Raw genomic sequence first — 24,964 nt, 5'->3', positions numbered from 1 at the left:
ATATCTCTGAAGGCATTGTGGCCCATGGAGAAGGCCACGCTGGAACAGGTGCACCTCAAAGTGACTGTGGCTGTGAATAAGTCTATGCTGCAGCAGGTATACGCTTGGAAAGACTGTGGCTCATAGATAAGGCTCCACTTGGAGCAGGTACACCCCTAAGGCACTGCAGTGTGTGGATAAGTCCAAGCCGAAGCAGGGACAAGGGGAGGAGTTAATTGCAATGTTAAACCCTATGGTCTGGTCAAAAGGGACCATGGGTGGAGATTGTAATGGAGATACCTTTAAATTGTTGTAACCCAGGATTTGAGTTGTATGTTATGGAAATTACTACAGCAGGAACCCCTTGTTACTAGTCAAACTAGGAGCATGGGGAGGAGTTCATTGCAATGTTAAACCCTATAACCTAGCCCAAAGGGACCACGTGTGGAGATTGAAATGGAAATACCTTTAAATTGTTGTAACCCATGATTTGAGTTGCACGTTATAGGAATTACTATAGCAAGAACCACCTGAACCAATGGAGGACGAGCCTTACAAGAAGCAGTGCAAGTGCAGCAGTGACCCAACCTGAGCTGGCTTTGGTGCCCAATAACTCCATGCAACACACCACCTTCTCCTGTCCTGAGTGGCTACCATGATAGATGGAGCTCAAAGTCATGGACTAAATGAACTCTGTGGACATTTCTGGACATTCTACAGACATTTCACAGTGGTGGTCCATAGACTGAGGGAATGATATCTGTGTATTATATCAAAGGATAGGAAGAGGGGTGGTGGTTAATGAGGATGTATTGGATAGTGTGGGAACTGGGCCTGACGTAAATGGGAAGGAATAAGGGGTGGAGAATGTGTTGGTTTTGGCTGGGGTAGAGGTAATATAGAGTTTAGTCTCCTGATTCTCCAATCCTACTGTGAGGGGAGTGAGCAAGCGGCTGTGTGGTGCTTAGTTGCCAGCTGGGTTCAAACCATGACAATATCTAAAAGAAAGATAGGTGGTATTCTCTGGAGGATCCTGTCTGCAGAGGTTAGACCAAACTCCTAAAGACAAACTGACTACAGTTATCACAGTTTCATTAAAATCACCTAGAAAACCCCATCTCTGGCTATATAACTAATTTCTCATCCTTCATATTGTCCTTAAAAATATAAACATGTTCCGTACTGTTACATGGAACTGTCAAGCGTGCATATATATTTTAATTTTGAACATGAAATGTGCTCATATGTTGGAACATATGATTTTATAGAGCAGTGTTATCGGAGTGAGCTTTTTGTGACAAGTTATTAATTTCTGAAAGACTTTCTCCAAATGTAGAGAGGTACTTTCAGCAAGCAATTGTTACTCTTGTTTCAAATCTCATTCAGAAAATAGGAAATTGTCAGTCATTTTACAGATTTTGCCTATTTCCACAAAAAAAGTTACAATAAATGTCCTGGATTTAGGCATAAGGTTAGACTACTGAAATTAAATTTATACAGTATTTACAAGAATCAGAACAGTTTGAGAATTATTCATTGAAATTATTTGATATTCATTTCTCTCATGCTCAGTAGGACATTGGAGAAGAGAAGGCTCCAGGGAGATCTTATTACAGCCTTTCAATACTTAAAGGGGGTTTATAAGAAAGATGGGGACAGACTTTTTAATAGGACCTGTTGCGATAGGACAAGGTGTAATGGTTTTAAACTAAAAGAGGGTAGATTTAGACTAGATATAAGGAAGAAATTTTTTACGCTGAGGGTGGTGAAACACTGGCACAGGTTGCCCAGAGAGGTGGTGGATGCCCCATCCCTGGAAACATTCCAGGTCAGGTTGGACGGGGCTCTGAGCAACCTGGTCTAGTTGAAGATGTCCCTGCTCATGGCAGGGGGGTTGGACTAGATGACATTTAAGGGTCTGTTCCAACCCAAACCATTCTATGATTCTATGATTCATTCCATGATTTATGAACTTTAGCCCTTTTAATATTTAATTCAATCTTCAAATCTGGGAAAGTCTAGGAAGAGAAGACTCATATTTGTAAAGTAACTAGATATTACTATTACTAAAACCTCAACCCCTCTCCCTTGGTTGAGCTGGATAAATAGTAAGAGTTCAATCTATATTTTAGCTGGCTAACTGTTAAGCATTTTCTAAGCCAGTTGTTTCTGTCATCAAGAGAGAGGTACCCCTCCAGAAGGTGATTTGTCTTGCCTATGCTGGACTTCTAGCTCACTTCTCCTAAATCTCTATCCATTGCCTGAAAGAGCCCCATTATCCACTGAATAGGGCATACATGACTAGAATGGGCAATGAAAAAATGGTTTAAAAACATATTATTAGTATGTGGAGCGTTATCAATATTTTCTTAGAATTTCAAAGAGAGAAGCTTTGGAATGGAACAGTCATTAATTTTTCTGTTTTCTTCACTGAGATTTGGAATATTTTTAGTCAGAATAGAAATACCACAGAACAGTTGTCTTTGAAGTATGCTTGCTCAAAATATAGTATTTGGTCTATCCTGTCAAATCCTGGGAGTACTTGTGTCTAGGAAAAAGAAATAATTTTTTAAAACATGAGTTAATTTTTTTCATTCCTCAAGGAGAGTTTTTATTGTGGAATATACAATGATTCAGATAACTTTTACTTATCTGAATATGTTCACTTAGCTCTAGTTACAATTGTAAGTTACAAGAAATATTGTATGAAATATTATTTTGAACTAGAATATTTTCAAAAGGGTATTCTCCAGAGATGTTTTTCTATGTTTTCTACGTTTACAAACCCTATTTTAGAGGGTTAATTATATGCAAGTGTATTATTTTATTTCTAGGTCCTCCTCTACAAAGACTGAAACATCCTTACAAAATCAGGGTCAAGAGCTGCAACCTCGATTTCTTGATGAGGAGTATAGATACCTAAATAAGATAGATATATATTTTTTTCCAAAAACAGATGTCTTACTGTAAGTGGTTTTAGTTAATCTAAGCTTGCCTCTGACTCAACCTATGCATCTGTCTGTCTTATTTAATACACAGCAAGCAGGATAGATTTTATTCTTCCTCCACTGGAAAAGTAACTCATAAAGGTTTAAAATTTTCACACAGACTTTGTGTTGTGGATCCAAGAAAATTTACTTTAGCATGTCCAGGATTGCAATTAAGCTTAAGATAGATAGCATAGTTGAAGTCTCAGTCATTCGAAATGACTGAAACAAATGTGAACTTGCACTGAGGCATGTACCCATAAGCACAGAAAGGAGACCTTGTCTTTTTAAACCAACCTTATTGTCTTACAGTCCAGCTATGTAGCAAACTAACTTCTTAAAATCTAGTTATAGATTTGAGGTGTTTGTAGCCAAAAACTTACAGTGGGATTCAGGCTGAAACTGAGACATCTGGTTTTGCATTGTCTGTATTGTAGGAGTATGCTTCAGTTAGTTAAACACAACCCCTTCCAACATTTGAGGCACCCTCATGTATCCCAGAAAGCCTCTAGGTGCCTCTTCAGGTTAGCATAAGGCTAACCAGGAAAGCATAATGATTCTCTACTGTTCTAATGAAACTCGTGCCTAGAGCAGTTTAAGTGCTAAGAGTCTTTTTACCTAGAACATTCAAAACTTCAGTCATATCTTCCATTGTTCATAAAAATAATGAGAACAAGAAATTGTAAATCATCTGACAAGTTTATAAGATGCTCTTAATTCACAAGATTGTTTCCATTGAACTGCTAAAATAATATATTGTGGAATTTACAATGCCAATATATACTTATTATGGGGCTTGGAAAATCAATATATTTGCTGATACAAGGTTTTAAGAACTTACAGTCTAAATAATAGTTTAGAACTATGTATGTCATATAAGTATATAGCATACAGTATAATGAATAATGGCTCTGTTTGGAATTATCCACTTACCAAGTAAAACAAAATGCACCTAATTTCTAGTTTCAAGAACAAGTGAAAGTCTGAAATTTTGCCTAAGATTTTTGGAGAAGGAAAATAAAGGCTTTCATGCCTTTGTCCAAAATTGTTCTTCAGTCTCATGAATTACTACTAGACACTTATTTTCAGAATATTCATGTATAATTGTATTCCAAAGTACAGAGTCTTGAACTAGACTTGGAATTAAACCAAGCAATCAGCATAATTTTAAATAATACGTCTAGTCCAGCTGAATCAGAGCCTTTAACATAAACTGAAGTGTCTCGTTGGAGCAAATGCTTGATTATGGGATTATCCCTTTTGTTGTTTTCTGTGGAAAAGAGGTTAGGTGTACCCTGCCACAATGTAGTTAACTTTGATCATAAACTTACATGGACAGGTTTAGGAAGGACTTGTTTAAATTACTAAATAAATTGTGTTTTCCCAAGTGACAGAGAACTACAGTACACATTCTTTGCAGCCCCTGCAAACACTTATATTTTATTCTTGTAAATGGCAGTTGTTTCATACATGGAAGAATTAAAAAATAAATTCAGTTGAACTTCAGAGTAAAGTTTGAACCTATATAGCTAGAGTGAAATTGTACAGAGTAACATTAACACTGTAAAGGACATAATTAACTGAACCGCATGATTAAAACAATTGAAATACTGTTTGATTTTAAAGTTTAAGAATTAGATATGCTTATTTACATAATGTTTTACAGCAAGATGACCATGTATTACCACTAATGTCCACTTGCTACTTTTACAACAGTAATTTCAATAATATATGATTTTTAAAATTGCGAGAAAAGAAATTGTAAACATTAAATGGTAAACTGTAATTCCACACAGAGTTCATTAATGTGTAATTGAATGACAAGTTAAGACTTAAAGAATGGTTAACATTTTTGGTAGCTTAAAAACAAAGTACTATATTCATTTATGGTTTAACATAAGGTTTGCAAGCCTTATGCTATTTTAAGGGGAAGGTTTCTCTTTAATTAGCTGATAAATTCTATAATATAGCATTCATTTAAGAAAGATAATTTAAAGTCTGCATTTTCATTTAAATAACCAATTACATCCAATTCAGAAGATTTATTTAACCATGGATGTTTTTTAATTCTGCTTAAAATCATATTTAAGAACAAGATTATTCTTTCTTTGCCATGGGAAAAAAGTTGTGACAGTGAATTAAGAGCACTGTTTATTTTTATGTTTATAAACAGGGGCATTTATTCTGATTTCATACTGGTTTTCCATTAAGGGTGATTTCGTTAATTTTTAATCTTCAGTTACACCAGAGTGAATGAAAGCAATACAGGAGCAGAAACATAAAATTTATTTAAATCAGTGTGGCATACTTAATTCCATTAGTTTTCAAAATTTAAAAGGGACAAGTGTGTAAACAGTTTTAAGCACACAAAATAGTTAATAAATAAATACATACATACATACATATGGACAGATATTTAAAACAACATAAGACATAGATTGTCAATTATGGCTTCCTTTCTGTTACTGTATGTCTTAGAAGATTAGAATGGAAATCTTATGTGTAGGATCGCACTGTTATATCATATATCATATCATATTCATATAATATCAATAAAATATGATACACAAATTTTTGCCTAGACAGTAAAAAGACTAGTCAAACCTGATATGTTCCACATATCCTGAAAATCCTGGACAAAGGATGATCCAGGCCAATACACAAATATACAGCAGATGTCCGCTGAGGCAATGCATCTGGGACATGCAAAGTCTACTGTGCAGGTACAGATCTTCTGTGTAGCGTGTGTCCTGTAGGTATGATACATATACACCATTTGCACACATACTTCGCACAGGGAAATCCTATGAAAAATTATACCAAGCTGCTCCCAGCATGATTTAGGGAGTGCTAGAACTCAGCAACTACAGAAAATTTTTTATTAATCAAAATCACAATAAATATGACTCACCCTAACTCTGATGTTGTGAAGAGGGCCCAAATCACCTTGATTTATCCAGCAGTTCTTCTTCCCCAACATCTTCCTTCCTGTCTGTGACTGGCCAAAGGGCGAGGCAGCTGTGATGGAGGTGATACAAGGGTGCAGATCTTCAGTGCCATTTGCAATGACACATGGCTTCCCTATATGTCACTTTTCTGACTTTGCCTCTTAACTTCTCTTTCTTATCCCCAATTTTCAATAAACTATTTTATGACACTTTATAGTGATCAGTTTTGAGCTTTGTTTTAGTGTTTCTGCTTATACTGGAGGCACAAGAGAAAATAAATGCTCTCAATGCACCACTGCTTTGTGCTACTGTATTTAACATAGGAGCAGACTACTGTGACTTCCGTATAAAACCTGTTCAAAACTGAGAAACCCTGCTGAAAACAGGAATTGAAATATTCAGGAGCTCAGTATTATATTTTAGACAGTGAAAAGTATCTGGTGCTTGAAAAGAATATCAAATAACTTCAGAACTAGAAAATATGGAGTAACTGATTTTCATTTTAATCTCCTTAATTTCTCAGTCAGTGGCTTCAGTCTGAAACAGGAGGTATGCTATTTTATATGTCTACTACTTTCTGATCTTAGAGAAAGTGAGTCTTTCATCTTAAGATATTTTAAATTTGTATTTTTGTGAGGTCTTTGTGATGATAGTTGGTAGAAATTCACTGGGGACTTGTGGAAACTAAAAATGAAATGTCTTTAAATCATGATGAAAGTATTTTAAGGAAATGTGAACGATAATTTAATGAAAATTATATGTTTATGGATCCAATTCTTGTTTATAACCTGGACTTTAAATTTAATTATACCCATTTATAAACCAGGAAACCAGAAGTTTTATAAGAAAAATTCATCTTCTATCAATTACCCATTTAGTAGAAACATTCAATTATTTTTTCTTTTTTTCTGGAAGAATAAGGTTAAATCGTTTTTTTAATTAGTTATTCATCAGCATTATCAACTAGGTCAATAGGAACTTGCAGAGCTTTACATAGCATATTTAAATATGAATGCCAAGCCTTATGCAGAGTTTTTAGTGACTAATGCAGAGATGTAATCCAAAATTTATTTTTAGCATTACAATAAAAAAAAAAAAAAAAAAAGGATTTCACAACCTGTGCACTTTCATAATACTAGGCCTTGTGAGATGACAGATTTCTAAATATCTTAGAATTAGATCTGAGCATGATCTGGAGCTACCAACCTGCAGAAAAATTGCATTAAAAAGAAATGTATTTTTGTTCATTCTATTTTTGCATGTAAGGTTATTGTGTTTAAATAAACATAATGAAATATTTCACCCAAAAACATTGATTCAAAAACGTCCGAACAGTTATTCACTTGAAAATGTTAAAATATTTTGCATTCCCAAAATGTAATTGCATTTTTCTTTCTTGTTAAACTACCCAAGTGGCACAATATTAAGCTTCACTTCCTGATGAGAGGTGCTAACTTTAAAGCTCCTTTTCTTTGTGCAGACAGATTTCTGCATGATGGCTTATTTGCAGTGAACCAAATAGCATCATCTTCAGAAATCACCAAAGGAAAGCCAGTTCTCTAGGGTTCCACCCCATGCTTTGCACTGACTTTATTGTCTGTGGCAGAGGAAATGCTGCTTAATACTGAACTGACACAGAAGGAAATTTCTGGATCAGTTGCACTGTGATTAGACTTTAACAAATCAGAAGTAAAAGCTTAGGGTTTGTGGTGGGTTGTTTTTAATTCTTTAGAAAATGAATACAAAAATATTTATTAGCAAAATAAAAGTTCTGGTGAGAACTAACTGTCCTTACAAAAACACTTGGACCATAAATTCTGAATCTGGCACAGATTCAGGTTTTTAGTGCCTCCCTAATAGGCTTCTGAAACAGCAGTTTGCCTATTTTCTGTCCATTACTTGGGTACTGGGAAGGAATCAGGCACATTGACTTTAATGGGACTTCACTCATTTTATGGGCTATGCTCCAGCCAGTCAAACCTGTAGCCCAAGAATAGTACTGTTTTGCCTTTAAGATAGTAGGTAGTTAATACAGTTTCTTCCTACACCTGATTTTTTTTTTTTTTTTTAATATCAGAGACACTTTGAAGGAAATTAGAAAGAGAAATCAGGGGAAATGTTCTAGCATAATACTACCTTAATGTGGAGGTTTATATAGCATTTGACAGGATTTATTGCATATAAAATTTTGCAGCTGAACAGGTATGCGTTTCCTACACTGAGCTGAGATTCTGCTGTCAGCTGCTGTGAATTTGTATCAAGAGTACAATAAAAGTAACATAGATTTCTGTTTACATGTGTTGCAATACAATATTTAAAGTGTAAAGAATTTGAAAGGTTGTTAATAGATGGAAGTGTTTATGCTAGAGGAGATGGAAAAATGGAATAAGGAGTAGGAGGCATATGGTAACTCAGATGAGAAACATTTCATGCTGGGAGACATTCCTCTTCTATGGTGTGTTGAATAATCTGGTGTGGGTGTTTTTCTTTGTTTATATGATGTCCTAAGAGCGACACATTTCCTGTGAGGAAATGAGTATTTTAATGAATTTTAGACAGTCATGCCTGAGAGGAATATGTATCTAGTTATAAAATATGCAAAGATAGCCCCAAATGATGATGGCTTCATTTTTAATGTTCTGTGTTTATTGTATTAATATTTTAAATAACTCAAGATAAGGAGCTTCTGCTTACATGTGTATAGTGATATATTTTTAACGGACTTGTAGTTTCTCTAGAACAGGACTTCAGCTGATGAAAAAGCCTTTAAAAACAGATTGTGAAATGAGTTTTCTGCCTATCTCTTGAAGTTGTATGTGTGAGTTTGGGAGAAATGGTGAATTAAGAGTACAATTTATCTCTTGAAGTTGTATGTGTGAGTTTGGTAGAAATGGTGAATTAAGAAGAGTACAATCTAAATCTTGCTCAAATGAAAGGACTCAAGTGTTGTGACATGTGGCATACAACATCCCCAACCTCAGAGCCTGTCTCTAAGAGCAGAATCTGCAAAGCTAATTTCAGTTTGGAGCAAGGTGAGATTGACAGCTGCCAGTACACTAAGTGCTGGGATGTCCAAACCAATCAATAGGAAATGTGGAAGAGCAGAGCATTACTGAAATGCTGTCTCCTGCAGGGACTGCACTCCCCAAAGCTGGAAGCCAGAGTTCTGGTTTTTGCACATTCGCCTGATAAAAGCACTTGCCCAGTAAGTGGTGTTCTGCTTCCAGGGATGCTGATGGAGTTTGTATTTGCTATTTGATGAATAAAGGAGCAAAACCAAACTAAGAATAGTTCTGAGAGCAGCCACTCAAGACAGCATCTTTCCCATCGGACCAGCTGAACTGCTAACATCTGCTCTCCTTTGGCCTGTGTGGCTTTTGCACTTCTTGCTCACAGTGGCACATTTATCCATAAAAAGGACAAAATACAGTTGCCTCCCATAGCTCTGTGATTAGAACAGTCTGTTATGATGCACCAGTTCCAATCCTAACCTTCCTCGTCCTTTGGGGTGTCTCAAATGGGTCTCCTGGAGCAGATGTTCTAACAAACAAGCCATTAGAATTAACAGTTTAAGTAAACTTTGTGTGTTCTGTGAACCCTGAGCAAACCGACTCAGTAGAGATTTTCGGTAGAGATTGGTGGAGGAATGCCTATTTTACAGACATTGGAAGAGGACAGGTCTTGAGAAGACATACATAGTAATCAGCTCAGAAAAGGCCATGCACAATATAGACCTTGTTCAGACATTTTAAGAAGTTACTGTTCAAAACACTAGTGTGTCTCAGACATCTGTGGATGTTAGTTTTCTTTCCCTCCTATGTCTCCTTTCTTTTTTTTTTTTACATTGGTCCTCCAGACTTCAGCATCTCTTCTTGTTTGAGTGATGCTCGGAAAGCTCCTTGTTGTGTTTATAATAAGTCCAGATCCTCCAGTTAACCAGAAAATTGACTTGTAATGTCATTTACTATTATGCAGACATGTACAAGAATGTAAACATTTTTTGCTCAGAAGTGACTGCAAGGATTTATTTCAGGTAACTTCAGAGGTACTACATTTAAACTGGTGATCATGAGAGAAAAGTTTTTCTATCACTTTTCCATATTATGCCACACTCCAAAAGGTCCCCGTGAAACATGTCAACAGGAGTCTTTTACTTGCTTAGAGCATTCAGGGAGACATAATAGAAGCTGCAAAATATGTTCATTTCTGTAATAATTCCTTCTCTTAGACTTAAAACAATGTTAAAATAAAACTCAGTAGATAAGTGACAAGTCTAGAGATAATATCGCCCCCAGCAACAGACCAGTGATTGATTGATGTGTTATATATTAGCTAAAAATAATGATGGCCCTCACATTTTTCCTCCTACAGCACAGTTAATCTTAGCTTCATTCCAACCTAGCCCCCTCTCACAGAAATATTCCAGAATGATTTAAAACTTAGGAAACAATTTTCTATTCTGTTCTTATTAGTAGCAGAATGTCACCTTTTCCCAGTTAACTGCAGAAATACATATTTCTCTCATCAGACAATTTTTTGCGAGAAAAGAGGACACATCCAAAATAAGGCAGAAGCAAGAATGTATTATATTTAGTTGGTAAGAAAACCTATGTAATTTTCAATTTGAATTATGTAAGCAACAACATGCTGAAGACTTTTTTTATGTTATTATTTATTTATTTGCTCTTTGCCTGACAGTATCTAAATGGAAACTTCAGTTCCAAATTTTATTTAAAACTACAATGCCCAGGGAAGTAACTTTGTTTATCTGAAACTGTACAGTGTTCATATTTCTTTTTTCTGTCTCTGCTTAAAGTTTGAATCCCTAGTGAGCAGCTTTCTGGCTCTGTAGTGAATATGCTGTGACTGTATGGAATAACACCAGGACACCACTGACATTTTGTTGATAAGATTTGCATTAAAATATATTCACAGACAGCCTGTCTTGCAAATATACATCACTGTAGAACCTTTATCAATTTCAGACACTCTCAGCCTTTATCGTGCATAAAGCTTGCAGCAACGTTTGCCAAGAACAGTTATCCAAAAAGATTGAGAGAAAGAAGGTAAAGCATTTTATAACGGTTCAGTTCCCTGTTTTGTCATGATGGAGAAAAGAATCAAAAACACAGTAATAAATCCTTGTTTTATTCATCTACGTTTATTTCTCTGCAAATGTCTTATGCAAATGTAGACCATTAACATGCTCTTTCTAGACAGCCCGGCTCATATATCTAGGTGTTTTCTCCTCATCTTTCTATTCCATATCTTCTGAGAAAGTAACTGCAAAAATGTCTTTTCAGTTTTTTTGTTGTTGTTTTTATTCCCTTCAGAGTCAATTATCTTGTTTTCTGGATTATGCAAAACACACAGAAAGCTACAGTTTACCATTTTTATTTATCAGTTCTGGGATGTCACTTAGTTTTACAGAGGAGATACATAACCATGGAGAAACAAACACATACAAAGGCAATCACACAATAGTTTGATATTGTCCAGTTGATTACATTGAGGAATCCCGATCTCATCTGATTCAGTAGTAAAATTGTCATTTGCCTCCACTGAAATGAGATCTATGTTAATAGGAAGTATTATGCAGGTTGCTAATTAAATGAAAAGTTAGCTATTGGCAGTTGCCAAATCCTACTGTAGCATGCTTCAGCTGGTGGCATGAAGTCTAGGTGCAGACTGTGGATCCGTTCAATCTGTCCTCTGCTTCTTCTTTAGTCCAAGCAATAAATAAAAGACTGACAACTTAACTCCCGAATGCTACAGGAATTAGAAGTCTGGGTCTTGTTGCCGTGATTCAGTTTTCTCGTGAGCCGGCAGAACCTCATATAATGGTATTATTTTCCTTTCTAGTTTTCTACTCCATAGTTTTCCATTTGCACAAGAAAGAAAACCTGCCCGATGGTTTTTTCGTTAAGAGACAAGATGGAGTGGCTGCTCCCAGAAGTGCTGCCTGTACACTGGCACTCATTGATGAGGTCAATATTTTTAAGTCCAATATTTATGAGTCCAATATATGATATTTTGTGGTGCTTCTGTAGATTCAGCTGAACCACCTAGCTCTGGACTTCCCAGTGCCCAAATCTGTTGCAGATTTGCATTTTACCTTCTCTCCCCTTGAGCCAGCTCAAGTCCTGGAGTAATATAACTGTGTTGATGCATTTCTGAGCTGAGATGGAGGTCTAAGAGGAATTATTAACTAGCTTAGGTGTAGTGCCAAATTACTCTATCCTAGTAAATGGGGTGTTCCTGGGACCACTGGCTGACACTGAAGACAGCTACAACAGAACTGTTTGCATTGGTACGAAAGGACTCTTGCCTTACAAAACAGGACTGCTGCAGGCAAGTTTCCTATTGGGAACTGATCCTGTCCTCTGCTAACTGCTGAACTGTACTCACAAGTTGTTGGGGACTGCTATTTGTCACTGCCCAAAAGCATGCTAGGGGCAATTCTAATAAGCTACCAAAGTAGAGAGCTGAGGTCCTATGCCCAGAAATGTTTCCTCTCCCCACTGTAAATACTCATATATACAAATACTCACATATTTGTACCCTTGGAGCACAGACTGCATTCCAGCCCGGCCTCGTTTTACACTCAGCGTGCTGTTGCTCCTCAGCTCCTTGCTGGGGGAGAAAACGGAATTTTTTTTTCTTTTTCTCTTCTTTGATTTCAAGACAAGGCATCATACAAAGCTTTAACCAACCTTTTGACTCTCTCTCTTTTCTTTTTTTTTTCCCCTGGGCAAGATCTTCCTTTCCTGCATGTATGTACTGCAGTTTGATGCTAATAACCACAACATCATTGCCTATTTTCAATGTAAAGAAGTTGATGGCCCCGAAGTTCTGCTTTTGTGTCTCTCAAATGTACTCCAGGGGCTTTTAAGCCCTAAATTGCCTGGTTTTTGTGGGTTTAATTCTTTTATTTGAACATAAAAGTTTTCCACTTATTAAAAATATAAATGCCATGTCTACAATTTCCAAAAGCTTTGCTAATCATGGAAGAGTCTAAGAAAGCTCCAAAGCAATTATATCTTGTAATTATAAGAAAAAACGTTCCCAACTAGTTCTTAGTGAATCACAACATTTACCAGTTTAGAGCCTGCAGCTATATGGATGAGATTAGCTGCTAATTGTAGGGAGGAAAAAAAGAATGAATAGAAAATGAATTTTATGTTTTAAAATAGCTTGGACTTGTATCTGATTTACAGTGAGAGAGTCTCTTTTGTGTGGGTTGCTTTCTTTTTTCTTGTTCTTCTCCAGAAACCAGGAAAGGAGCTGAGATGTGCCGTTATATGTACAATAAAGTGTTTGCAAATCACAGGTATTTTTTGAAAAGGAAAAGTGGGGAATGTTGGCTAAGGCCTCTCTGCTGCTTGCAGGGACTCTGGCATAATAATTCATCTTTATACATGCTGTGTCCTTGCCACTGTCATAAAAGCGAGGCATCATGGAGACTAGGGCACATCAGAAGAAGGAAAAGGCATAACAAGGTTGAGTGGGGCTTCAGTCTTTCACCAGTACAAAGTCCTTTGAAATTCTTTCCTCAGCTATACAAACTGCTCTTGGGCACCTCCAAAGGCCACATTTATGAGACCAACAAATATTTAGTTTCAGGGGTGGGAGTATATCCCTTAGATGTTATGCAGCTCCAGATCTTGATCCCAATGAAAATTCTCTTATAACGTGCAGTGTCAATACAGAAAGCCCGTGTAGATTGTACAGGCTGCAAATGGTACACTTGCAGAGTTGTGCAGTAACTAGAAATCTCAGTTCAGATGCTGAAAGCGATTGAGGCATGATAGCACAGTGCCAGTCCAAGGTAAAATGGTGTACTTCTCAACCAGGCTAATTAGCTTCAGTGCAGAACTGTGCAGCTGATTACTTCCATTCTGGTACTAGTGAAATCTTCACTGAATTGGGGTGCTGAGGTGGGTGGAAGGTGTCTCTGTACTGATTTCTCTTAAATTGCATAGGTGCACTTAAAAGTGTAATTAAGAACTTCCATGCTGCTTTGCATATGCAAAAAAATTGGGACACAAAATTAAAGGCTTTTTAGAAGGATCTGTCCCTTGCTGTTAATTTGTTTCTTTGTAACATTTTGCAATATTAATTTATTTATCAGATTTTGTGTGTTTAGATGTTGATAGCTTGAGGTTTGATTCATCAGCCCCTTTTCCTTACAGCAAAAGTAATGCCTAATTAACATTCAGCTGCCTTGCTGTAAAGTTGATTGAGATGGTGGATGATATTTTAGCTGATTGTCATGCAGTGGAAATGACAGAAATAGCAACTCTCTGGGACTAACTGGAATTTGAAAGTAGGGTTTCTTCCAAGGCTGGCAAATCTTATCTATATCATGCCTAAAAGAAGTGCAGTCACATATTTCACAGACGATAAGATTATGCTACAGGAGAGAAGTTATAAACAGGTGCTCTTGGCAATTGTTAGATTTTAAATCTAAGCCTGTGTAGCTCTCAAAGACTGAGCCAAACATTTCTTCACAAATAAAAGCAATTGCTTAAATGAATTAATGCAAGTACAGGTCATTTTCTTACCAAAGCTGGTAAATTAACACAAACATAGGTGGGTGTTACTTTTTTTAATGCATTTGGTGACTGAGTAATATGATTAAAGTATTACATTTCCAACATCCACCAATTCTTTGTGTGCTATTTCCAGCGAGGGAGCCCATACATGTGAGGAATATTTCTTAACGAAAAACATTTAGATTGGAACCTATTTGCATGCCAAGCTATGAGATTTTCATGTATTTCAGAACTAAGTTTTTTTAAAACCCTACAGCTTGGCAACATATGTGTCTCTATTCCATGCTATGCAGGCTGTTTGGAATTGGGCTTGTTGTACTGAGCCTGCCCTGTCTGATCCTTTTAGATGACCTATGCTTCTTGTTATCCTTGATCATTTCAGTACAATTTGCACTGGAACAGAACTCCACAAATTATTTTCTACTATCAAAGATTTCTCCAGAAATGTAATTCTGCATCCTCCAAACTGTTTGTGTTAGCAAGTATTTTACATATCCTTTGGTCCAAAGAACGGGGGAAGATATTGAAAAGTCAAGTTATTTCTACTGTTTATTTTGACATAATACTGTCTCTTCTAAAATGTGTGTGTAGAGTTGTAGACAGTTCAAATCTTGATCAGAGTAGACATTTCAGTTGCTCACTAGTTTGGCTACACTGCTAGTTGAGTCATTTTCAGATAGCTTGTGTCTTCCATATACTAAAATGATGTTGATAGTAAATATGCTGAAATTAGAGTCTACTGTAAAAAACACCAGAAACACAGCTGAATTTCTTTGACTTCTTTGTCACATAGATGGAGCCTTATAAATGTCTGAACAAGGACGGGTTTTTTCCCCTCTAATATAAATACCAGGATGTCTGAATATGTAGAGAGTTTTGCATCATTACTTATGTCATCACCCTTACTATTACATCATGTTTAAAATATGCTTATGTTTAGGCAAGGGGAGGTCATTGGCTTTAGGAAATGATAGAAAGTTTTGTGAGAGAGAGGAGATGAAATTTAGGCCTCTCGTTTCCTTCTATCCTTTGAAACTCTCAGACCAAGTATCTAAACCAGTGGTACTCTTGGAATAAGTTTTGTTCATCATAGCTGCTTTCTCCAGTACTGATACTAAATTATAATAAATGAATCAAGAAAAATGGTTAATTATCAAAATCAGAATATTCTGACATTGGAATTTTCTAGTAAAATATGTTCTATAGATCATACAGCTTTCAAAATATGTTAGTCATGATTTTGATTACTGAAAAGTTCAGCCAGATCTTGCTTTCTAGTAGAGAGTTGTGTCTGGTTTTTTAAGGTATTTTGTTCTAGCTCAATACCAAAGTTGGTGGCTACTTCTCAGTACATTTTTCAGAACATCAGCAGAGCTACTCTCACTATCATTCTGTATTACTCAGGTTTTCCTGGTAAATTTCAAATTCGTGGACATTGTACGGTGACCATCTTAGTGTTCCTTGTATCACTGTAGCTTAGACCCTATTGCATCATTTTAGATATCATCAAGGAGGCAAGGGCATGGAGCATTATTCTGAAGCATTCCCTATGTTATGAAATTCATGCAAGTATTCTCCTTTGTTGGATTCTGGAATATGTTTGTGTATTTTATGTATGCATATGCATTATGACAAACTGTATTTGGAAATGCCGAGAAATGTCACCAGTGTTAGCTTGTTAGCCATGGCATATTAACTTTCTGTCCAAAACGAAACTGACAAATCAAGAGCTTCTCTAAGTCAGGATATGCCAGCTAGATGGATTAGTGCCTGTTACCTCTCTCAGTAGGAAGTCTAGAGGGATGGGGGTGAAAGTAATGCCAGGGCATGTGGTATTTAAAAGCAACATAGTTATTCTATCACCACATCAACTGACAGTGAAATCTATGAATTATTTGCAACCTTTATGAATAGCCACTTGAAATATCTCTTGACGTTTCTACCATGAGGCTGCCTATTACTCTTATTTAGTTCCTAAGACATCAATTAAGCTTGATAAAGCAGAAAAAATGAATGTCACATTTGGTATACTTCTGGCTGACTGCATTGATTTTTGGCTTCTGAATAGATTCAATTACATGGTGTAATTCAAGCTTGTCATGATTGTGATTTTGTTGGATCTCCTCCTCCAATAACTTTTCCATTTTCTAATTTCCCATGGGAGGTCAAAGGTCACTGTAAGAGCTACATTTTAAAAATAGCTGGGCATTAGATTTGTTAAAAACGCTTAGTAAAAATAATGAGTTTAGTAAATGCTCTTACACACAGTTGTCAGAAATCTGAAAATGTTCGAAACAGCAGGTGTCCGAGACACCTTTGATGCTGGAGAACATTGTGGCTTTAAACACCAATCTCTCATCATTTTATAGAAATCCAGTCTTGGAATTAATGATGTTCAAGGTCTTATTCTCCTTTCAGATTCTTGATGTGTGGATCTGGCTTCATATGTATTCTGTTGACATTCAAGAATTTTCCTTCATGACCATTTTCCACCTGTCTCTTACATTCCAAATCACTCCAGATATTGCATATGAAAGATGAAGCAAGAAATGAAGCATAATTATTTACCTTAAGGTACTCTGGCTCAATTCGCTTTATTACTCTAGTCATGTTATCTTTGATATGGAAACATGACACGATTCCAAGTTTTAATGAATAATTTCTTGGGTCTGGGGGAAGCTGATACAGATCCTATATCTTCACCAGCTTTACAGGTCAAGTGCTTCGAAACAGCCTTTTTTCTGGGCATCTACTAGAACAGGCGAATGATGTTTCCTGTCAAATTAGCAACATCATGAATAGGCAGTGAAATAAGGATATATTTTCTTCTGAGAAAAAAAAAAAAAGCTAAAAGTTTCATTTTTTATTAAAAACACGATTTTTTTTTTCATTTATATTAATGCTGGTGGTCATGGTCCTGAGACAAAAAGTATAAGCAAGGAGTCAGTGATTTTTTTTTTTCCAGTGAGAGTAATTGACAATAAAATTGAATGTTTGACAAACAGTTCCTCATTCATAATTCTGTTTGTTTGTTTGTTTTTACTCTCTTTAACAAGTCTTTGGGGGGACAAAGTTCAGTTTTTTTTTTTTTTTTTTTTAAAACAGTGTTTTTGATGAAAGCAAAGGACAGGAAGTGAGTATGACAAAAAAAACCAAAAAAAAAGAAATAAGAGAAGCAAAATCAATCTCATTCAGTTGTACTACTTTCTTTATTCTTTAATAGCCTTATGTCATGTTAATACTTATTAATTAAATATACATACAAGATCATATTTTGCTACACTACAGACTTCCAGTTTGGTTTACTAAGTCACAATGAACTGTGCGGTAAACTGTGTTGAAACCAAAGAGGGCATTACAGAAATACAGCTTATTTCGGGGGGGTGGGGTGGGGGAACCCAACAAAAAACACAGTAGGGAAGTATGGTTGTCTGAACCTGGAAAAAGTGGGTTTAATGCCAATTCAATGACAAATTTCATATTAACATATCACTTAAGCCCACATCCTCAGCTGTCTTTTGGCTGTAACGAAGTGGAATCCCCTGCTCCAAGGCTCGTCCATCGCCTCCTCATCTTCATGTAAGGAAAGATTTCCAAGTTACCTGTGATTGAAGATTTAAGTTGGGCAGGAGTGAAAAGGGTAGCATGAAGCTTTTAAAGAGCCAGCTGGCTAAAGAGTCATAAGTTTCTCCTTTGCCAGAGAATTCCCTCCTCTGTTAGAAAATGGAGCTGTGGTCTTTCTCTGAGAGTTAAACAGCTTGACCTCATCATCCGTTGAAAGACCTGGATGCAAACCTTGTCTGAGAGACAGGAACAGGTACAGAGAAGGTGACAGCAGGAGGAAATGCTTCCACCAGAGGGAGGGTGTGCTGGTTAAGACTCTGCATTCCAGAAAAGATGTGTTTTAAGGGGGTTATGAAAACTGTGAGTGGCATGAAAAAGGTGAATGTGGATCAGTTCTTTACTGCCTTTTCTGTAGATGGGCAGTTCAAAATAGTCAAAAGATGGTGATTATTTATGCAGTGGAATTTGGTGCTGCAGGGCACGGGAGACATGAGGTATTTGCTATCAGCCATTGTCAAAGGCAGAAAACCATACTGGATTGTTAGATTGAGTTTCAGTATAACTCATTACAGGGGTTCTTATGATCATATGAACAGGTTTGCTGCCTCCAAAATACAATGAAACTGTGGACACCTCGGATACAGTCTGCTGAATATGTCCATATTGCTTTTGCATGGGTTGCATAAGGGGAAATCCACAGTAAAGTCCATGAAGCTGACCATATGTATGTCAATGTATGATACTCATACATTGCTTAACTACCATATTGACTTGGTTGAGTGGCAGCACCCAGTTTTTGCAAGCTGTATGTTCATTAGGAGAACCTTAGACAACAGCATACCCACATGTGAAAAGGCCTTACACGCTTGGGTAAGTTTCCCACCTCAGATCCTATAACGCCTTGCAGTAGTGTTACATGATTGACATCAGTTAATGGGGCTATTTCCTCGGAAGGTCTTCACAGCCCATTCTGCAAGACTAATTGAGTCAGGACAACTTCTTCTGGGTTCATTTGTAGTACGTTCCTTGGGGTTGTCCCTTCAGCCACAGCTCGCTCACAACAGATTGTCGAATGTAGCAGATCATGTAACAGCAAATCACGCGTGTTCTTCAGTTGTGTTGTCTGTCCTTGTTTCATTAAAATAAATCTTTATTAATAGGGCTATTTTCATGAAAAGCATTTAGATAGCATGGAATCCATTTACTTAAGAGGCTTTGATGCTGTAGGCTGAGGCTGATGAAAACCATATTAGTCTTAGCAGAGCAACACAGGTGACACATTAATACAGGTATTTTGTTTCATATTGTGGTTTTGTGGGGAAAATCTTATGAGATTAGCTGGCAGAAAAAAAGGTTAATCTTTTAATTTTAAGGTGTAACAATTAATTGTTTTAAATGAAAATAAATTAACATTATTGAAGCTAACTAGTTCCTTACCCAGGGAACCTAATTTAATCCAAGAATGGCATACAGAAGGGGAAGTGGGAAAGTTTATTCACTATTTCTCATACTAGAACTAAGGTATCCAATTAAATCGGCCTGCAGTGAGTTTTAAAGAAACAAAGGAATGCTTTTTCATAGAACACACAATGGAATAATGGAACTCATTGCTACAATATATTTTAGATACTAAAAATACAAATTGGATTAAAAAAGAGAAGTTCAAGAGAAATGGCTTTGTCTGTTTGAGGCTATTAAACATTGTGATCCAGCTGCAACCACAAATTACGGAAAGTAAAACTGTGTTGCAGAGGAGGGTCACTTTATCCTTGTTCTGTTTCTTCTTACCTTCCTTTAAGCATTGCTACTGATTTCTGTCATAGACACAATACCAGGCTAAATTAACTTTAGGGCTGACTCAATATTTTCACCTTTTTATCCAAGTATTATTCCCTTATTATCATAACACTGGCATACCACATGGTCCTACTGTATTTCTCCCATTGACTGACACACAGCTCCGGGAAGGAATTCAAAGAGTTCTTTCATGATTGATGGTGCCACTGCTGTTGGGTGATTGACTCTGCTCCTCCTTTCCCCCTTCCTGCTCCTGTACGATCCTGTAGGCTCCCCTGAACCAGCTCTCTGGAGCTTGCATGGCCACATTGTCAGTCAGGTCATCTCACCTATTTGACTCAAAAAAAATTTCTCCCCCCCCAGATTAATTTTCAGAAAAAACTAATGAGCTGATCTGATTTGCAATACAGTGACATGAACTTCAGAACTGATGAACAAGGTAATGGGGGCAGAGGGTTAATCTCTGCAGATTATCAATCCTTAAATGTTTTTTATGTTTTCTTGTAAAATATATTTTACTGCAAAAAATTATTATTCTTGTCCCTGTTCTTTTAAATCTCATCTAAGAAAGAAATACCTCTTAAATTGGAACTAACTATTACTTGGGTGTACTCTGGGATCTTATTTTCAAAAGTAGATTTTACAGTTCTGTCAAGAGTTTTTTTTAACACCAGAGTTTTTCATTTCTTGTGACTAAATTTTTATATACAATTTCTAAATCTGGGCTTTGACTGAAGTACACTTCAAAGTAGTATCTTCAAGAGAATGTCTGCAATCAGCACATCTCACATGTGAGTATTCAGTTTGTGAATCTGATGTGATAGTATTGTCAATAAATGGTAAACTGTTACAGCTAATCATGTTGTTTGATCTGATTCTTTGAATAAAATTGAAATTCTCTTTTTTGTTAAAGGTATTTTCATTTACTTTTCTTTTAATGCTCAAAATACATAAGCTACTCGTCAACCATTTTGATCATTGGTTCTTAGCCACAGTTTAACAGCTCTTCTTTGGAATCACCAATGTACAACTTAAATTGTGAAGTTCCTGTCAAAATAGTTCAAGATTAGGTCTGTACTACCAAACTCTCTTAGGTTGCTCAAACTATTTATCAATGCTTGCATCCCATATCCACCAGACATCTTTTTACAGTAGCATTCTCAAATTTCTGATTTGGGCATTTAAATTACTTGCATATTTCCCTAGAAATGTCTGTATTTTAGGGATTCATTATCCTTATTTCTCACATGCAGGTAGCTTCAGACATGTATGTACCCAGTGTTAAACTTCTGCCAGATATATTATTTGTATTGTTTATTTAACTTCAAGACAGATGTGACTGTTTTCTGCAGCTTTTCCTCAAATGAAAATATGAACTATGTAATTTTAGTACTTATTTAATATTATTAAATATCTGATATATTTTCCCATGAAACATCATGTCTTTGTGTTCTTAAATTGTGAACTCTGAGCTGGATTTTATAACTTTGATGAAGCTTTAATGTAAAAACAGATTGATCAACAAATCTTAGAGGGAATTGCCTCTGTAAGAGATGGAAAGAGTCTGTGTGTCTTCTTGTCAGTCAGTCTGCTAACACTAACTCACTCCTACAATACCTGGTCTGTATTAGAATACTCCTTGTGATGTTAAATTTCAGCCACAGGTCTCTAAATTGCAAGGTAGAGGTACTGCTCTAATCCCAAAGGCAGTTGTGTAGGCTCTTTCATGGTCAGTCAAGAGAAAAGGGTACTTTCTGAGAATGACTCATTTGACTTGCTTTAAATGTCTACCTTAAGATGAGATGAATTACTCTGCTGTGCTCCACTGAGCATAAAGGAGTCCAGATGACTACTAGCACAGATGCAGACATCAAAATTAAGTAAGGTCAGTCCCAAATCAAACTTCTATCAGGATGTTAATTATTTCAGATTGTAAAACCATAAGATTTTTTACTTAATTATTTTTGTTCTGTACGTTTGGTAAAATTTCTCTCTTTAGGTAGGGTGGTGTGTTCTTTTTTCTCTCTTCCTTGGTGACTAGAAAGCATATGCAGTGTGAATCTTCTATTTGTTCTGTGATTCCCACAACAATGGATACATCTACCTAGCTCTTTAACTTGATTATAGCCTCCATCATCTCTATCTGTACTCATCTGAGTTCTCTAATGCTTGAGAAATATTCTCAAATTCAACATTCAATTGTTTTTTCCTCTAATGGTTTGACAATTCTCACAGTGTACTATGAGTGCTATTTCCAAAGTAATATTAGAAACTGCATTTTTTTTCTAAAATCTTCATATAATTCACTTACTCTTTAGTGTAGATAAGAACAGTGAAAGGTGGAGTTTCAGTGCATTTGCCTGAAAGTTTCTCTAATATCTTTTCTGTCATTGCTTTGGATCATGTACTTTTGTCCATTTTGAAAAAGACAACTATTTCCCTTGCTTTCAGGTTGGTAGTTTGTTTCTTTTCTGACAAAATTCAGTACATTTGTGCTATGCGGTACTCTATCCTACTGTCACCATTCTCCTGTATGGTTTGTGTACAGAGTTGGTATTTCCAAAACTCTGTGAAGTAACATAAGTCACTTTTTTCACCTTGGGTCCTTATCTTGACTTACTGGTAACAGCCTGTACAACTGCCTGTGCATCTTTAGTGACATGTCATTCAGGCTGCTCTCTGGGCTCCAGTCACTACATTGGCACGTCAAGCAACTGCTTGAGCACATGACGAATGTTGTAGGTTTGACAGGAGACCTGTCATCCTGCAAGAGCATCTGAAGTCCCAATGGGATATCCTAGATGATCTCAAAGGACACTATACACCTATTTGTAGGATATTATATTGTACCTCAGACCTCTACTGACTATAATGAGAGTTTAGACTGGTAGGCAGTTAATCTTGAATTAAGTTCTCAATAAGGTCTTTGAGATAGTTCCATGAAACTTTTCTCAAACTTCTAAGACTTGTATTTTTTTTCTAGAATACTTTGAATTTTTGCTCGAACCCTTGTTTCTTTCTGTGTCATCCTCCCTTTCCCTACAAATCATATACTTTCAGATCTGCTTGTGTCTCATCCTGTTAACTCAGTAAATTGTTAAATTCTTCATATGGTTGCCAGAACGAACATTTACAGATGGGAGTGAGCAGGTGAAAGCACCAGGAAAGAAGGAAGGGAGGGACAGAAGTCAGAAGTGTTTTCTTGGTGTATCCTCCTTTCCCTTGGAGTATGTTCTGTTCTACCTTTGAGGGGTGCTTACTAGAAGGAGTGGAGTTGTAATGCCCTGATTTTCTGGCAGCTGGGTGGCTACCCAGGACACATGGGAAACTAAAATGATTTGTGCATCTAGCCATACGTGATTTGCCTGAGGTTATTCGAGAACATTATGTATGGGAGCTGAAGCATGCATGACCTAATCTAGTGCTCTAACCACTTGTTTGTTCTTCCTCTGCACATATGTGCTGAAATTACGTTTATTAAAAATGGTCACTATTATTATAGAACTGCTCAACACTTGGATCCAAGTGATATCTCTGTGGGGTAACTTGAAGTTTAATCTCCCTCTGTAAATTCGGATATAAGTTCCTGTTGTTTAATCAACACTTTCCACGACTACGTGAATACCAGATGTACAGACTGCACCTTCTTCTTGATTGCAGGGATATTTTTAAAATTCATATCAATAATTATGTTAATTAAATCATTCAATGCCAGCCTCTTATCAGAAAGCCTGAACATAGCTAAATAATTGCCTGGCAGGCATTCATAAAACAGCTCAGGGTGACCAAACTGCTTTGACATTATTTCTAATGTCCATGTTTCATTCACCGCCCAGTGTGTGTAGTACATGGCTCCAATCTCCAATAATGTTAAGTCTGTATACCTTTCATTTAAGAATTAAGAACAATGCCTCTGAAATGTGTGGTACAAAGAGAAGCATGTTCAGTTTTGTTCCACAGTCGGTCAGAAAATTTACCATTTATAAGACAACAACAACAACAAACACATATTAATCTGTTTATTCCATTATGCAGTGCCATTCTGATAATGGCATACAGCTGACAGGAGACACAGTAGAGTATTTTCTCCATCTGTTCATCTATCAACCCTTCATTGGCATAAAACGTGAAGAATTTTGTCCTTACATGGCACCACAAAGATAAATATAAATGCAATTTATATTTATATTTATCTTAAAATATGGTACCAATTCAACCTTGGCTATATAGAAACAATATTATGCATATTAATTGCTAGTTACCCTAAGTATGTAGACAGTCATTAACACTTCTGTTTCTGTTACTCTTACTCTGTTCTCACCTGGTTTAGAAATATGGGCTTTAACGCTGTTTCTGGTTTTGAGTGCAGAGAAATTGATAAGAAAGGAAAACAAGCAACCTGCTCTCTATGTCAGTATCGGTTTGTGTAATTGAGCCTGCTGTGGTTTTTTTTGTGAAGGATGAATGATTGTGGTTGAGAAGCAGAGTAGAGGGAGTTGTTATTTTCTACTTGCTAGCAGGTGGAAAATGTGATAGATGATTGCATCCAAGAACATAACAAGAACTCTGGAGATAGGGGTTCAAGTCACTTACTTTCTCTCTCTATCAGTTCCCCATTTGTATAAAAGGAGAAGCAACATTTTCCTTTCTCGTAGAAATGTTGCAAGGGTAAATGTGATGTTATATATGAGTCACACAAAGGCAGTGATGAGCACTGTATTAGGGTAGGGATCAGTAAATGCAGCTGGCCTGACAGAATCTTATAAAAAATTATTTTCTTGTCCTTTTCCTCCCAGTCTTTGAGGGTGTGTGAGTAAGGGGCACTGAATAATTGAAAACATGAATCAAGTGCACCCGTGACAATAAGAGCTGCTGGTGCTTAACATGCTGAAACTACCCTTCTAGGAGGAGTGCAAGAAGCCCTATCCAACTTAATGGCCTTCTTAAAGCTGAAGTCAGGTGCTGTAGATGGGGAATGAGGAATCATAGCATAGAATCATAGAATCATTGAGGTTGGAAAAGACCTCTAAGATCATCGAGTCCAACCGTCAACCCAACACCACCAGGCCCACTAAACCATGTCCCTAAGCGCCTCATCCACTCGTCTTTTAAATACCTCCAGGGATGGGGACTC

This window comes from Aptenodytes forsteri, unplaced genomic scaffold, assembly GCF_000699145.1.
Source record: "Aptenodytes forsteri isolate BGI_AS27 unplaced genomic scaffold, ASM69914v1 Scaffold171, whole genome shotgun sequence".
Classification (NCBI taxonomy): Eukaryota; Metazoa; Chordata; class Aves; order Sphenisciformes; family Spheniscidae; genus Aptenodytes; species Aptenodytes forsteri.
The sequence above is the reverse complement of the archived record's forward strand: the minus strand, read 5'-3'. Positions refer to the sequence as shown.